This window comes from Microcaecilia unicolor, chromosome 2 (genome assembly GCF_901765095.1).
Source record: "Microcaecilia unicolor chromosome 2, aMicUni1.1, whole genome shotgun sequence".
Classification (NCBI taxonomy): Eukaryota; Metazoa; Chordata; class Amphibia; order Gymnophiona; family Siphonopidae; genus Microcaecilia; species Microcaecilia unicolor.
In genome coordinates, this window is record NC_044032.1 from 653,208,494 (window position 1) to 653,225,955 (window position 17,462).

Below are 17,462 nucleotides of genomic sequence, written 5' to 3' on the forward strand. Positions count from 1 at the left end.
GCTCTGGGCAGATGCCGTCGTGGTTGAGAACACTGAACGGCATAATGGCCATATTGCTGGCAGCGATAACACTGGACATTGGCATAGCAATCAGGACTAGGGCCAGAATGGTAGTCTCTAGGTTGTCTATTAGCGATGGGTGGGCCTTTTTCAGGTTGAGATCGGCGGCCACGATTATTAGGGTAATCATTCCTACAGTCTTGGCGATGTGGGTTATCTAACGAGGGGAGGTTACTCGGTCGCCTGCGGTCTCTCTGTGGCTGTCGTATCTGTAACCGCGAGACATGTAGCGATGGGGAGTCTGAAGGAGGTTGACGGTTTTGACTATGAGCAAAGTGCCAGCATGGACATTCCATGGTGCAATGTCCCAATTGGAAACAAAGGTTGCACTGTACTTCAGCTCGGTGGCGACAGTCCCGACACTGATTGTTAACACTAGGAGCATTGAATTTATGTGGAATGGGTGAATCGCCTCTTGCAGGGGGCCGTCTACTAGGTCGTGGATTAAGATTGACCTCACCAGGTATCAATAACGATGTCAGATCGACAGTGTCTGGGATCACGTGATCAGTAATAGTCGATAGCCATCTACTGAGGATCTGATAGTGGAGATGACGGGTGGAATCGGGTGTGTATGTGTAAATAAAGTTTAATAACCTTTGCAGAGTTTTGGTATTAAAGGTGCCCTTACGGGGCCACGAGAGTCCAGGCTGAAACTTATTCCATGAATGCCATATTTGGCAAAACTTTATAAGATTTATGTGGTCTCCTGGGAAGTGATTTATCACTCTCTCAAGAGGCAGCATAATGAATTGGGTACCAGAACTTTGGTATGGTAGAACACTGATATCTGGGTTGTGTCAAATAATATTGGCAAATCTAGTCTTATAGAACACTTATATCACTACTATCTGTTCCACAAAAAAATCCGAATATACAATTGCCAATAGAAATCCGACTATGAATACAACTAAAAATCACCAAATCCGTAGATTATCACAACTAACGTGACAATGAACTACAGATGCACGGAGGAAATCCGAAAGGTCACTCCTACGTCTCGCTGGGTGATACCTTAACGGCACACCCCCACTACTGTGTTACCCTTGCGCTGGGTAGACAGATAGATATAAGGCGGGGGACACCGCACCGCGCAAAATCTATGCTAAAGGACTCAAATGTCTGTTTCGTCATTCCCTAACTACTCTAACCATGCTCGCTAAATTCCCTAATTTATGACGAAATCTGGGTTAGTACCTAAGCTATATCCAAGTATTTACATGTCCCTAAAACTATGTTTGTGTTAGTACCCTAACTGTATCTAAACCTCTAACAATCCCTAACTAGGCACTGTCACCTACCAAACGGACAAATTTGCCCCTCAGCAAGTGGAAGCCTCGCAGAGCATCAGTTCCTGAACTCAATCTAACTATTTCTACACTATCTGAAACATCTTCTGTAATAACTCCAAAAAAAACCTCTTATGTATCTTCAGTATAAATCCAATAACTCTTACGTATCTTTCATAACTCAAATAACTTTTAACGTCTAGACCTTATGTAGTGTGTCCAAAGAAATAAGAACTCACTCCACCATCAAAAGTACTTGTACAAGATTTAACTACTCACAAAATGGATGGTAAAGGAATCCCCACAATTTGGAGAGACAGAGAACTAACATTTGCTCACAACCCAATATAAGCGTTAAAATTAGTAAAAGTATTAAAGAAAAAAGTCAGAAAAATAGGGATTAAACACACCCCCAGTTAACGTTCCTAAATGTTCTAGACTCAGAAATCCAGGATATACCCTGCCGGATTTAGGACAGGCACCCTCCCGACTAAACTCTAGATCAGTAATTAAACCCAAGCAACTGATCGACACCAGCTATAAGTATATCCAAGGGGGCCAAATATGCCAGTTACGCAAAATCAAACACCTCACTAGAGGACACCTTAAAACAGGTGTATATTCCAAAATCTATAATTTTAGTTACTGTCACCCCAACCAAGGTTAACCTGCTTATGGCAGATATTAGTCCCAATATGGGGTGTTTTACCGCAATCCTAGCCAGTACCAGTAATGGTCAATTGTTCAAACGTATTGCAAGATAAACATATAGAAAGAGAAAAGGTATAGAGTATAGGGAATTGGAGTAAAAATTTCCCAATTTTAAATTACAAAATGTAAACAAGGACCTGGCAATAATCTCCAGCCTGGAACAGCAGAGCTTGGCATCAAGTCTGTATATTTACGTATATGAGGGACGAACTGCAGGGCACCTTAAGGGCGGCAGCCGATTCTGAAGACCTTAAGGATCCAGCTGCGAAATAAAAATAAAGTGTACATATTATATGATAAAAAGCTGGGCCTACCTAATACGTAATGTAAGGCATAAAATAAACTGTAAGGGTAGGTCGGGAGCTGTATATGGAAACAAAATATAGACTTTAAACAAGACAACTACTACATACTATAATAAGAGTAACAGGGGAGAACCATATATGTAACTGGAAAACCGATTTCAACAAAAGGCAAGAAAGGCATTATAACATGTGTAGTCCAGAGCTATACCCCTAGAATAAATGAAATAAAGGTAAATACATATTAAATGCTTTTGGGGCGGGTACCGGATAGGTTGGAAGTCGCATCTAAACAGGAAAATATAAGAGAAGCATATAAATCAATAAATTTTGAAACAGGACACCAGAATCGTGGTGCAAATATGACAAGTTAATACCCATAAGTATGACAAATTAATACCCATACACTCAGAAAAGGAACATAGTAAATAAAATAAACCCGAATGCGGTAGCAGGAAGCTTTTGTGCCTAAACAGGTGAAAGGGGAAAAGAACAAATTAAAACATGTGATTCTTACATCAAGAACTTCCAATGATACGGCAGAAAACATACATACTAGTCAGTGATTGGAATGATATGTTTAAATGATGACAAACAGAACAGCTGCAGCATTAGAAGGTGGGTTGGGTTATAAAGAAACAACAGGAAATAACTGAAGAAGTTAAGCAACGCTGTATTCTCCTGGTACGCAGCCATCATCTTCTCAACCGGAAAGGTAAAACATATTTTATATGCATATCTGTTAAGGTAAAAGCAAAGAAATGCTGCTACATAGTACATAATAGTTCTACTATCATATAAGTTATACAAGGGGTTATCTAACTGTTAATGTAACAATAATCCATTGTAATTTCATGTGACTTTCTGTGTTGCATCCTAGTTCATATCAAACTTGTTATAAAGACTTACACAATTTAACTCTTTATAGAACCATATTATTTAAAAGCGATTGTCATTCTCAGGACGTGGAAATATTCATCCGGAAACATTATAACATAAGTCATTACTGCAAGTGTTTAAAATAAGCCAGTGCAGGCTGTATGCACTCGGAGGACGAAAACCACAACGCAAACGAGGAAGTGCAGTATTTCCTGTAGATAACGTTATAATATAGTCAGGCTCACCGATGATTAAAAAGTATTAAAAAGCATCCTGAAAAAACTAACACGATAGTACGGTGCAGGGGCTGTAGCTTATATTTCTTTTAAACGAGTACGCCATTAAAACAGAGCACAAGAAACCAAAACTATATGAGTATCGGAGATCAAAAGCATATGAGAATATTATCTGAAGGGTGTATAAGATCCCCTCATATCTAGGGCAGTATAATACAAACAGATAGGAAAATAAATGACAAACCTTAAGCATTATTAATTGAAAGTATAACATTGTCCCAAAACAAATTGTGAATTAAAAGGGTGTGATAACAGCTACTAGGACAAGTACAAATTTAAAATTACAACTGAAAATTAAAAAGGAATACATTCACAGTAGCAACTATACAGGAGCAATTAACAAGGACAAGGCAATAGAATAGCGACTATGAAATAACATTAGTTATATTTTATTTGACACCCAGTGGATTAAACACGCAAAAGCAATAAAAAAGTGAGTAATGCAAACCGGAAGATGGCCGTATACTATGATAGCCAGCCATAAATTATAGTATAAAGTACTGACAGTACATGAAGGAGAAGAGCATGCTTCTGAAGTCCAGATAGCTTAGAAAAACAAGTCACAGAGACAGGGGACAGGAGAATGCTGTATAATGGACAAGAGACCTTTTGCAAGGAGAAAGTATAGGTGGAAGTGAGATAAGTTTAACAGTCTTACAGCCAAAGCTGTGACAGGAGTGAGGGGGTACAGAAAAAGTGACAAATTCACTCTGAGAAGCAGTAACAACGGCAGCTTACTGTCAGGATCGGTGCAGGACTTTTAGGACTTTTAGCAAAGACAAAATACAAAGGTAGAAGACTTAGAGCGTAGTAATAGTTGCATATATAGTGAGTATGACAGAAAGGTGTCGAAAGTGGCAGAGACGGGATTAATGCAGAGAAAAGTAAACCCGGAAGTGTAGCTAAAAGTGGCTACGGGGAAACTATGCACTTATATTCAAAGTCAGATAAATTATCTGTGGTTTCCTGTAGTTTCCGGTAGCTATAGAATTATTTAGAGTCAGATCAAGACTAGCAATCATTTGGAAAAAGCACATAAGTTATTGTTCTGTCCGTTTCCAGCTGTACGGCCCTTGTACTGAAATGCTTTTACAGCTCTGAATATGGTTCCTTAATAAGGCTGTGTTATAAAAACAGTTTTAGTTACTAATAGAAACTTGCATGTTCCTGTTTGACAGAAAGGGTGTTGCAAAGCAGGTTAGAAAAGCAAATTAAAACGTGTCATTCTTTCATCATAAACTTCAAGTTTACAGTATATAACATATTGAATCAAGCAGTCCAAATACAATGCTTAATGATGACGAACAGAACAGGCTTAGCATTTGAGGGAAGGGGGGGTGAAAAGTTACCGTTCTATCCATAGGCAGAAAACACATATCTGTGAATAAGATTCCGTTTCAGCATGGCTAGGAAGTCAGCACAGTCTGAGGAAACATTGTGGTTAAGATATATACGGGTTTACAGAAAATTGTTAAAAGGATTTAATGTTGATGCAGATGTTAAAGGAAAAGGAAAATAAAAACCAGAAGGGAAGTGTGCTTCCTGTGCTTAATTTGAGTTTAGTGCTCACTGCAAGCATCGGACATTACGGCTACTGAAAATAGGACTAAACAGCACATAAAAACTTTATGCTGGTATAATTAATCAGGATAGGATTTTATCAAATCAAACATATAGAAGTTCTTAGAAACTATTATGTAAGGAAGCAGGGAGTTAATGTGTGAGGAAGTATGACAAATCTAACTACGTTGCTATTTTACTTGCTCAGATAGACCGCCGTAATCATTCTGTGTTCATATAAAAGCTGTCAATTCTACACTTGATACGGCAACTCCTTTTAAAGCAAAAAAATTTTTAATGTCTTCTACTGTGTCTTTAAAATAACGGCAATCTAAATTTCATTACTACCAGTATATCACTTGATTCTGTAAAGTAAGGGTTAATTTTTAGTTTCCGGACTAAGGCTTCCTAGACGATTACAACTGAATTTATGTGCTAAGAAGTATTTTGTTTTGGCATTCTCTTGAGCCTTCCTCTGTTATAGAAGCTGAACAATCAAACTTAGCACAATTGAAAACCCATTTTTAGAAGGAAAATGCATTAAAAGGGCAGACACTATAGCATTATATCCAAAGGGTTAGAAAGTAAAGGTCAAGGGATGAACGAAAACTGTGACATAATCATAAAGATATAAGCGAGGAAGTAGAGAGAAAGAAAGGCATTCGAGACAGCTTCATTTCTCTTAAGAGAGGTCTGGCGACCATCAAAATCTAAGAAGGAATTCATTACACGCATTTATAAATGGAGAAGCTAAGGATATAGAAAAATGTGACTCGGGCAGAAATAAATCCCAAAAGCAGTGAGAAAGCAGTGGCGTGAGACACTAGAGAGGAAATCCTGGGTCTTACTGAGTGCAAGATCTACAGACAGATAGACATGAAAGCAGAACAGGAAAAAAAAACAATGGACGGCCCTAAAACACAGGGACAGTTGCCTTGAGAGGAGGACAAAGAATAAGGAGAGACGGAGATGACACAGGGATGGCTAGGAAAGCAGGAATAAAAAATGAGCAGCATAGCACATGCAGAAAACTATAGTAGGGAGATAGGTTAAACTGGCATAAGGTTAAAAACACCAGCTTCTTAACGGCAAAACAAATTTTGTGGTTTCATATGTAGCTTGCATCCGTAAATGCTACAAGTATAGGAAATGTATGCCTATTAATCATGTCACATAAAGACAATGGTAAAAACCAAATACCGGAGTGAAAACCACCCTCTTTTGACTGGACTAAAGAAACCATAACAGAACAAAAACCTAAGGGGGGGCCACGCATGCAAGTACGGATTATTAGATAAATGTTCCCTTAATTAATCCTATAAGTAAAAGTAATTAGAAAAACCATTATACAGATGTAGTTTAACTGTAATGGCAGGAAACCAAATCATATTACAAAAGGATGTACCGCAATAGTAACAAAAGGGTTTCAGAGCAAAGCTGTAAAAAGACAGAATCTGAAATGTAAGGGTTTTTGTAACAGAGAGGAAATAGAGAGAGAAAGGAAGCTAAGCGAGCCATGTGTGGTCATACAGAAAAGTCAAGGTTAAAAATGCAGAACCACATTGTGGGTTACGATAAGATCTACCAGTCTGTGTTTTGCAGCATAAAAAATTATAGAGGGAAAACGAAACCCGTCTCTAAGTTCAACTGTTCAAAGTGTCTGAAAACGGGGGAAGGGAAGAAGAAAAGATAATACAGCAATTCACAGAGACAGTGCGGGACAATTTCTTACAAGGTAGAAGCAGAATCGGAGGTTTAAGTGCAGCGCTGAGAAAAAGAGCGCCGGTCTTTTTAGAGGGAGATCACAGCAGTGTATAGGCAGGAAAAGGGGCTGTCAGTAGTTAAGTGCAGAAAAGACACAGACCGGAATGATTTCAGAGAACTGCAGTGAGAAAGAACAGAGATCAGAGTAAGTACAAAGATAGCCAGAATAGGCAAGTGAGACGAAAAGGAGGGGGGCAATAAAAACAGGGCAATTGGGGAGGGCAATCAGGACAGAGAGATATCCTAGTTGAGAGCGCAGGACATACAGGAGGGCAGATGGAGTGTACTGTCCGAGAACTGCAGTGAGCAGTGAATGAAGGCTCGGACAGAGGTAGGAAAGGGAGAAGTTAGGGAGGGGAAGAAGGACGGAGAGGATGGGAATAGGAATTGGAAGAAACAGAAAAACGGCCAAAATCAAAGGATCATTAGGCAAGAATGCCAGCATAAAGACTGATCCAAAGAATTGAGCGTGAAATATACTCACAGCATAAACACGATCGCAGTCTCCTGGCCGCGTAATTATGCGCCAATCATACACCAAACGTTCACGTGCACACACCTCACAAATCAAAAGGATGGACAGAAGAGAGGGGCAGAAAAAGAACAGAGAAGAAAATGGAAAGACAGGAAAGAAATTTTTGAACACATAGATTTATCCCCTCTGTGTTCAAAAATTAGCGTGTAAAAATACAGCGTTCGAGGGTCAATATCCCCTCTTGCGTTCAAATGGGGGGGAGGAAGGTCAGCGAGTACGCTCAGCGACCGGGGCTCACCACTGTTTTAAATTGACCTCTTTTAGACCCCTTCTGGACTTTTCCAAATGGGGAGGGGAACATCTTAAGTTCATCCAGAAGATTCTTTATAGTTTCCCTCCAATCCCAGGGTGGTTGGTTCTGGGGAGGCATCAGAAGGCGTAATTCAAAACTGATCCCCATGACCTCTGCTTTCTGTCTCTCTGGGTCTAGGTGTATTCTGGGCCATTTATGTTCCCTCATATAGTCTATTAGAATCTATCAGTATTTTGTGCACAAAATGAGTGTCTGGTGTGTGTTTAGTTTAGTTTGTAAAATAAGTGACAGGTAAGGAATACTTGAAAATGAAGACAGAGATAGGTTTCAGATAGAAGGCATTTATTCTTACCAAAGTTTCAAAGTAGTACAGACATCGGACAGATTCTGGGTTCAATGGCACAGCGCTCTGCTGTCTGAGAAGTGTTGGGGACGACTCCGAAATTAAGCCCAAATCACCCTTCTTTTATACTCTCTTCTCTCAATAGAAGTCTATGGCTGGACCTATTTTGGGACCTGTTTTTTTTCAACTATTTCTCAATTTCTGTGGTTAAACTGTCGTGTCCTGCCATCTGTTGTTCTGTACCCAACTCTTTCCGTTCCAGCTATTGCAAGTTATTTCGCAATTTCCTCTTTTGTCAACATGTTTTTCTCTTCTGCCAGAACATCTTATTCTTAGCATATCAGTTTCACTTCCCCTTTTTCTATTATCTTATGATCTAAGTTTCATCTTATAGAAAGACAAACTCCATTTTAATAAGTGCTACATTCAATTTGTACCTGATTTTGTTCTATAAGGCCATTAGTAGGTTATCAGGCCTAGGCAGTGCTTTTCAGCTGTACAAAGCTATGTAGTTTGGCCTGCCACTATTCCAGTGGATAGATCTTAGGGTAGAACACATATTAACTTGCAGGAAAAGCAAGTCCATGCTCAGCCAGTCATAGATTTTTAAACCTAGCTGGTATTTTTACAGCCTGAGTCCTAAAATCTGGCCTTCCACCCTTTCGGTGGGCATCCAGTGAGGGCCTCTTGCTGTAGTATAATTATACAAAACCCCATTGGTACAATGCCGCCATGCCAGCCCCTAACCCGGAAGGGTAATTTCAGCGACGGTGAAGTGGAGCTATTGGTCCAGGAGATCGAGCAATGGCACGCTAATCTGTTTGCTCCCACAGGGCAGAGGCTGACTGCAACGACAAACAGTGGGAATGGGAGGCGGTACGTGACCGGCTGAATGCAGTCTTCCATTGTGCAAGGGACGTGGAGGACTGCAAGCGCAAGTGGCGCAAGCTGAGGCAGGATGTGAGGAGGAAGGCTGGGGCCAATCCCGCAGCACATGACACTGCCAACCTCACCCCCATGGAGTGCATGGTTCACGCCCTCCTACCCCAGGAGGGCATCCACGGGATCGGGTCCCTTGACACCTCGGCACAGCCTGAGGGCTCAGGTAGGTTCACCATTATGAAGCTGGGGTATCTGTTGTGCTGCACTACACTGTACGTTACACAAGTTGGGGTCAGGAGGAGGGATGTGGGGAGTGGGGGGCAGGAGGTGGGGGGAGGAGTTTCAGCAGTGTGTGTCTCTGGATGTCTTCATATGTAGACTAATAGGCCACCTTTATGATGCTGTCCTGACTTCCTAACCCCTACTCACTTGCTCAGTACCCTTACTCACTATCCCTACCTTAGTCATTGGCTTCCCTCTTACTTGTCCTGTCTGTGCATCTTAATTACATTGTAAGCTCTATTTGATTAGTGGTGGTAGTCATGTGTGTCATAGGAGCAGACTCTGTAGGTGCTGTGGGTGTGTGAGCACCCCCAATATTAAGGACATATCATATAGGTGTCCAGGGAGCGGTTATTTGCACTGGGCTTAGCACCCCAAATAATAGTTTACATTTGGCTCCTATGGGTGTGTGTAGGTTACTACTGTGGCACAACTTTTGGGCCCTTCCCTACTCCCTCCTATTTTCCTATCACCAAACTGTGCATATTTCCTTCTGTCACCTCTGTGCTCTAGTCAGTGTGGGCCACATGCATGAAATTTAAGGAGCCTGTAATCTGGGTCATAAAGCAGTTCTAGGCAGTCTAGCAAGTCAGTAGTAACACAAGACATGCTCAAATGTCCTTCACTTTAACCAACATACAAAAAACAGTTTGTCCACAAAGTTGTGAGTGGTGTCTTTCTCTTGGCTGTCCGTCCACCACCTCTACCCAGCTGCCTGTGGGGCTCTCTTTCACATCGGTGTCAAACCCATTCCTCCTCACCATCTCTTTGCTGGGTCATCAAGAGTGGGGCAATGTATATGAATGCTGAAAGACAAAAGTGGGTTATTTTCACCAACACACTTCCTCACCCTTGTGCTATACAGGTGATGACTCCGATGAGGCTGGCCCTAGTGGCCTTCAGTACCAACAAAGGAGTACACCAGCAGTACAGCCTCTACCTCCAGCACCTGCAGCACCAGCAGTACAGCCTCTACCTCCAGCACCTGCAGTACCAGCAGTACAGCCTCTACCTCCAGCACCTGCAGCACCAGCAGTAGAGGCTGTACCTCCACCACCTGCAGCAGCAGAACCAGCAGTAGAGGCTCAACCTCCACCAGCAGAGCCTGTACCTCCACCACCGGTAGACCTTGCTGATGAGGAGGATGCAGATAGGGAGGCAGCTCGTCGCCAGAGGCCATCCAGCCAGAGGAGGCAACTACTGCGGATGGCCACTGATTTGCTGCAGCACAATGTGTACTTGGAGGAGTACTAGCAGCAAAAATTACAGCAGCAGCGGGAAGCACTGCAGGCGCAGCGCCAAGCCCACCAGGACCTGCTCCAGGCTCAGAGGGAAGCCCACCAGGAGGTGCTCCAGGCCCAACATACTATGCACCAGCAACTCCAACGCCTGGAGCATAGCATTGAGGGCCTGCGCCCTCAGGTAACAGCACCTACTCCAGCCGTGCTGCTGTAGCAAGACCTGCCATCCACTTCTTCCAGTGGGCAACAACCACCAGCTAAGAGGTGGGCGTTGAGATCATCCGCCTCCGCAGCCACTACTGCAGCACCCACCACACCAGCTCCCATTCTGGGTCCTGGGCCCAGGCTACAGGCAACAAGGTGGCCGGACTTCCACAGGGCAGCTGAAGCAGCAGGCTGCTGTGTGGATACGGAGGAGGACAGTGGGAGCAGCCCATCAGAGGAGTCTCAACAGACTTCCCCTGCAGCACCAGCTGCAAAGGAACTCCGTGGGAGGGGTAAGAGGGGACGGGGGAGGGGATGGGGAAAGTGATGGGACTTGCTGGAGGGTGAGGGTTGGGGGGAGGGGGGTTGATATGTTAATACTTATGTGATTGATATGAATAAATCTGCACTTACTCTCAGACAAAACTTGTCTCAATGAGTCGTCTGGCTCTAACCCCAAGCTGGTGAGTACTGAGCTCAGCTCTGTGGGCGGGAGGTGGAGGGGGATCCTCTGGGAGGGCCTGTCCTCTGCGCTGGGCCAAATTGTGCAGCATGCAGCAGGCAACGAAGATCTTGGCCACCTTTTCAGGGCTATAGAGGAGTTCCCCTCCAGACCGGTCCAGACAGTGGAATCTGTTTTTCAGTAGGCCAAAGGTCCGCTCAATGATCCCCCGGGTGCTCCGATGTCTCCTGTTGTATGTTTCTTCTGGCCATGGCTGTGGGTGCACCACGGGGGTCATGAGCCAAATCCTCTGCGGGTAGCCTCGGTCACCTTTGGGGAGAAGCAGAAGGAGAAAGATGAGTGTGTATTGTTTGGAGCAGGTACATTTTTTTGGGGGGTGGGGGGATTAGGATACTGGGTTGTGGAGTGAGCTGGAGGTAGACAGTGCTGAGGGTTGCCCAGTGGAGGAGGTATAGTTTGGGTACATCCATGTTGCACTTACCTAGTAGCCATCCACCAGTGAACTCCCCTCGCTGATACCTCTGGAAGATGCCCGAGTGCTGCAGGATATACATAGTAACATAGTAGATGACGGCAGAAAAAGACCTGCATGGTCCATCCAGTCTGCCCAAGACAAACTCATATGTGTATACCTTACCTTGAATTTGTACCTGTCCTTTTCAGGGCACAGACCATATACAGTGGTGGAAATAAGTATTTGATCCCTTGCTGATTTTGTAAGTGTGCCCACTGACAAAGACATGAGCAGCCCATAATTGAAGGGTAGGTTATTGGTAACAGTGAGAGATAGCACATCACAAATTAAATCCGGAAAATCACATTGTGGAAAGTATATGAATTTATTTGCATTCTGCAGAGGGAAATAAGTATTTAATCCCTCTGGCAAACAAGACCTAATACTTGGTGGCAAAACCCTTGTTGGCAAGCACAGCGGTCAGACGTCTTCTGTAGTTGATGATGAGGTTTGCACACATGTCAGGAGGAATTTTGGTCCACTCCTCTTTGCAGATCATCTCTAAATCATTAAGAGTTCTGGGCTGTCGCTTGGCAACTCGCAGCTTCAGCTCCCTCCATAAGTTTTCAATGGGATTAAGGTCTGGTGACTGGCTAGGCCACTCCATGACCCTAATGTGCTTCTTCCTGAGCCACTCCTTTGTTGCCTTGGCTGTATGTTTTGGGTCACGACCCATTTTTAAGGCCCTGGCGGAGGGAAGGAGGTTGTCACTCAGAATTGTACGGTACATGGCCCCATCCATTCTCCCATTGATGCGGTGAAGTAGTCCTGTGCCCTTAGCAGAGAAACACCCCCAAAACATAACATTTCCACCTCCATGCTTGACAGTGGGGACGGTGTTCTTTGGGTCATAGGCAGCATTTCTCTTCCTCCAAACACGGCGAGTTGAGTTCATGCCAAAGAGCTCAATTTTTGTCTCATCTGACCACAGCACCTTCTCCCAATCACTCTCGGCATCATCCAGGTGTTCACTGGCAAACTTCAGACGGGCCGTCACATGTGCCTTCCGGAGCAGGGGGACCTTGCGGGCACTGCAGGATTGCAATCCGTTATGTCGTAATGTGTTACCAATGGTTTTCGTGGTGACAGTGGTCCCAGCTGCCTTGAGATCATTGACAAGTTCCCCCCTTGTAGTTGTAGGCTGATTTCTAACCTTCCTCATGATCAAGGATACCCCACGAGGTGAGATTTTGCGTGGAGCCCCAGATCTTTGTCGATTGACAGTCATTTTGTACTTCTTCCATTTTCTTACTATGGCACCAACAGTTGTCTCCTTCTCGCCCAGCGTCTTACTGATGGTTTTGTAGCCCATTCCAGCCTTGTGCAGGTGTATGATCTTGTCCCTGACATCCTTAGACAGCTCCTTGCTCTTGGCCATTTTGTAGAGGTTAGAGTCTGACTGATTCACTGAGTCTGTGGACAGGTGTCTTTTATACAGGTGACCATTGCCGACAGCTGTCTGTCATGCAGGTAACGAGTTGATTTGGAGCATCTACCTGGTCTGTAGGGGCCAGATCTCTTACTGGTTGGTGGGGGATCAAATACTTATTTCCCTCTGCAGAATGCAAATAAATTCATATACTTTCCACAATGTGATTTTCCGGATTTAATTTGTGATGTGCTATCTCTCACTGTTACCAATAACCTACCCTTCAATTATGGGCTGCTCATGTCTTTGTCAGTGGGCAAACTTACAAAATCAGCAAGGGATCAAATACTTATTTCCACCACTGTAAGTCTGCCCAGCAGTATGCATCATGCGTGGAGCCAGGGTAGCGGGCACACACATCGATGATCTCCCCCTGGGCATCACACACCACTTGCATGTTTATGGAGTGATATGCTTTGCGGTTTCTGTATGTGGCCTCTCGTGCCTGGGGGGGGGGGGTCTCAATGCAACATGTGTGCAATCAATCACACCTATGATTGAGGGGAAGTGAGCTACAGCATAGAATGCAGCCATGTTGTTGTGCAGGGCCTGGGGGGTGCTGGGGAAAGTGATGTAGTGAGAGGTGTGAGTAAGAAAAGCATCCAGGAACTGGGTGAGACAGTGTGAAATAGAAGCCTAGGTGAGACCTGTGTTAACAGCTAATACAGATTGGAAACTCCCACTGGCCAGGACAGAGAGAGAGGCAGTGATTTTGAGGTGAACGGGATGGGGTTATTCCTACGGGTCCGGGGCTGAAGGAGGGGTTGCAGCTGCTCACAAAGCTGCTGAATGGTCGCCCTATTGAATCTGTACTATGTATGTATGTATGTATGTATGTACCTTGTGAGATACTGCTGGTCAGTGAGGTCTAGGAAGGTGGTGCGGGGCCTGAACACTCGGGGCCGTGAATACCTCCTGCGGTGTGTGGCCTCTTCCTCTAACATGCAAGCCGCCAGTGAATTTAGTGCATCCATTTCCCCACCAGTGCAAGTATTAGTAGTAGTACTGAAACAGCAGCACACAGAATCTCACTCCCACCACGCCCTCTGGCTACTCACTCGCCAAACAGTACAGGGAACACAGAGACTAACAGAGGTCAGGGAATACAATATACACGTGGGAACAGTGAATGGAGAGGGATAGGGGGAGGGGAAGGGGCCGATAGAGCAAGGGGTAGGAGTAGGAGTAGGGAAAGGTCGAAAGGTAAGACACAAAAGAGGCAGGTGAGGCTGAAAACGTTCAGACTAGGGCACACAGATGAACGTAACAGGTACTAACTCAACACACTCAGCTTTCTCTGCAACCAACAATTCAGCTCTGCCAACAACGATCTCGCCACTCTCCAACTCCACACAATCGCTAATGGGTCTAAAGACGATTTCCCCCTTGCTCTGGTCGCTTTTATTTCGGGTCTAACCAATGACGCCCATGTTCCCGCCCAACCAAAACCATTTCGCTATCCGTTATACGTTGTACACGACCACCTCGTAACACCGCCCCTAACACGCCCCCGACACACCCCTTGTTTGGACGTCTGTAGCTGAGCATGTGAGCGATACGGGCTGTAATGCTCCCGGCCGCTGGGTGATTCAGAAATGCAGCCCTCTGCTGGCCAGGGTCTCACTTACTAGTCTCCTCGGAGTTCCCTTGGCCCCCAAGCCAAGCTATGTTTTGCAATTGGCCAGGCAAACTGCTCAGCCACAGACTTCCAATCAAAGCAGTTCAACTTGTGGTAAATCCCTAGTAACTCCAGCAAAACAGCATAGAAGCAAACAGTTCAAACCAGGGGGTTTCCTTTATCTTCCCCCTCCCTTCAGAATAAGTCCAGCAAGCACAGCACCGAAACAAACCGTTCAAAACACAAGGGGTTCCTTTATCTTCCCCACCTCAGCATATTCTTCAACTAGGCTCTCTTCAGGCTCCCTGGTACTTGGCTTCAGGGCAATCTGTAGAGCCATGTGCCCTTCCGGCTCTCCACCCAGCCTCATTGGCCCGGGGCTCCTGAGCAGGATTTTGGCGGGTCTTCTCCTAGTCACTTGCAAGCACCCACCTCTATATCTGGGGCTCCTGCCTTATTCAGGGTGACTGCTCAGGCATGTCTTCCTTCGGCTGGGAATCCTCCCCTGTCCCGTTCAGTGTGCCCCGGTCACCCCTCTGATCCACGGGCTGTGACCCCTCGCACTCTCCTGGAACTTCAACTAGGATTCTCCAGCCTTCACATACATGCAAATGAGACAGTCATCAAAATGCAAATTCAATTTATTGAACTATACGGCAGTCTTGTGGAACTCACTTCTTTCCAGCCGTTAGTCCTCTAGTACAAATTCTCTCACTGAGCCCATCTACTGTGGGAGACCTGGGTCTCAGTGTAAAACAGCCACCACCCCTGGATAGGACTTTCTTCACTCACATTGACTGTACAGTCCTATCCTCCACCCCACGGCTGTTTGTTCTTTTTACACAGTTCAGTAGCAATTGGTCATCCCCCTAGTACCCAGTACCTGGTCCCCATCAGGTAAGTACCTCTCAGGGCTTGGAGGGAACCCTCGCCTGACTCTCCTCTGGAGCTCTACTTCAGCAGGCCTCTTTCTCTTTGGTCTCCTTGTTAGTAATCCTCAGGCTCTGGGTGTTGCAGGTTCCCCCATCTTCTCCCCTTGCCCTTGGCTTAGAGGGTGCTTTTTATAGGGTGCCCAATAATCCATTCCCCCTTCCTTTAGGCCTCTCCCCCTGCTTCCAGAAAGGTCCGCACCCAGAACTCTCTCCACCTTTCCAGCTTCCACTCAGAGTCCCCCTGGTGGCCTCCCAGGGAAGTACCAGTCCTATGCCAGGAGCACCCCCTAGCCGTTCCTTCTGGTCACTACCATGGACTCTACTCTTAGGCTCCCTCTAGTGGCCAGAATGGGCATTTTTAGTTTATCAATGGGAGAGCGCCATCTGGCGGCCTCCTCCTGTAAGGGCAGGCACTGTGTTTATCACAGGGCGCACTGAAAGTTTTGTTTCGATTATACCGATTTATTCGCTTTTGAAAGATAAACGTCTATCTCCTGATTTGGGTCGCAATATAGGCGTTTTTCTCTTTTGATTATAAGCAGGAATATAAACCATGGTCCCCAAGTTTTCATGAAAGAGCTCAGGCTCTACACACCAATTCTGCCTTCTCATAGATTCTGTGACTGGTTGCAGAGGGCCTGGCTATTGTGGGGCGGGTCTCTCAGTGATCACCGCACCCCTGAAAGGTGGCTTAGCATTTGAGTACTGGCACCTTTTTCACTAGAAAAAATGCACTGATTGTTACACCATATGGTGCTTGATTTTATAGTGAAACAGGCTAGTAAATCAGAAGACAAAAGGCCAAATTTGGTTCCAAACAAGGCAACTTTATTGCTAGCAAGTGAACAGTACCGAGTAATCTCGGGACACTGTGTGTCGCAAATCACCTGACACTTACATTTATACTTCCCTACTGGGCCTGCGCACTAGGCCCCTTACACATCACATTTGGCATGCGCAGTAAACAGTTGTAGTTCTTACAGTGCATATTTGTAGTTCTCAGTACGTACACACGTCATAATACTGAAAAGATACTGGCAAGAGAAACGAAACTTAGCAGCTTATTCTACACACACACAATGCTCCTTTCTAGCACAGGAGATAAGGCTCGTCGGCTCAGAGATGCAGGGCGGGGGTGTTAGCACCCTCCAAGGCCACCTATTCATGTGGCACCTACGTGCAAGCTGATCTCGTATAAGCCTTGCTACTACAGTTACAGTTACAAGCTATATGTCTAATAGCCCTGCATTCTGTCTTACATTAGTAAACAATAAAACTGGGTAAGGCACAAAGGTCCAGTGCATTAATAAAGTATGGCTAAAGAGCCAAGAGCAGAGGTAGAATACATAAGTATAAGTCCATCAGTAGGCACAAAACATGAGGTTGTTCTGGTAGGCAGTAGTATTCGGGTAGTATCCGGCGTTCCACTCCTACAATTCCCCCCTTTTGATACTAGACATTCATTCTGATGGAGAGTATCATTCCCAGAACCCTGAAAAGGAAAGGAGAGACAAGAAGTATTAGCAGGGAGTCAACAAAGAGCCCTAAGCCCTTGCGCAGCCGCTGGTTACTTCGCCGGGGTTGAGACGGAGGGCCCCTAGTGGAATCCCCCCCCCTTTGTATCCGGTCTTATGCTGGCACAAGGGTATTGGCCCATTAAGTGACTCAGGAGGACAGAAGTTCGCCACAAGGTTCGTCTTCGTCAGCTTCGTCAGCCTGGGGAATGGGGGAGTACATCTGGAGAGCCATAAGTTGGGCAGCAGCTCGGCGGTCAGCGATACTTTCCATGGTGGAGCGGAGACACCTGAAAACTAAGGGAAGAGACAAAGGAATTAATAGGCAGGATAGCAAAAACAGGCCCCCCATGACGAAGAGGCCCTTTAGGCTCCCGGAGGTCGGCAGCCA

At 45.1% G+C, this 17,462-nt stretch overlaps 1 long non-coding RNA gene across 1 annotated transcript; it reads left to right on the forward strand.

Annotated features, from left to right (window-relative positions):
* Positions 1–9,408: 9,408 nt before the first annotated feature.
* Positions 9,409–17,063, forward strand: LOC115462716. Its single transcript, XR_003940929.1, has 4 exons — positions 9,409–9,418; positions 14,005–14,009; positions 15,472–15,475; positions 16,957–17,063. It is a non-coding gene; the product is annotated as an uncharacterized LOC115462716 (long non-coding RNA).
* The last annotated feature ends 399 nt before the right edge of the window (positions 17,064–17,462 follow it).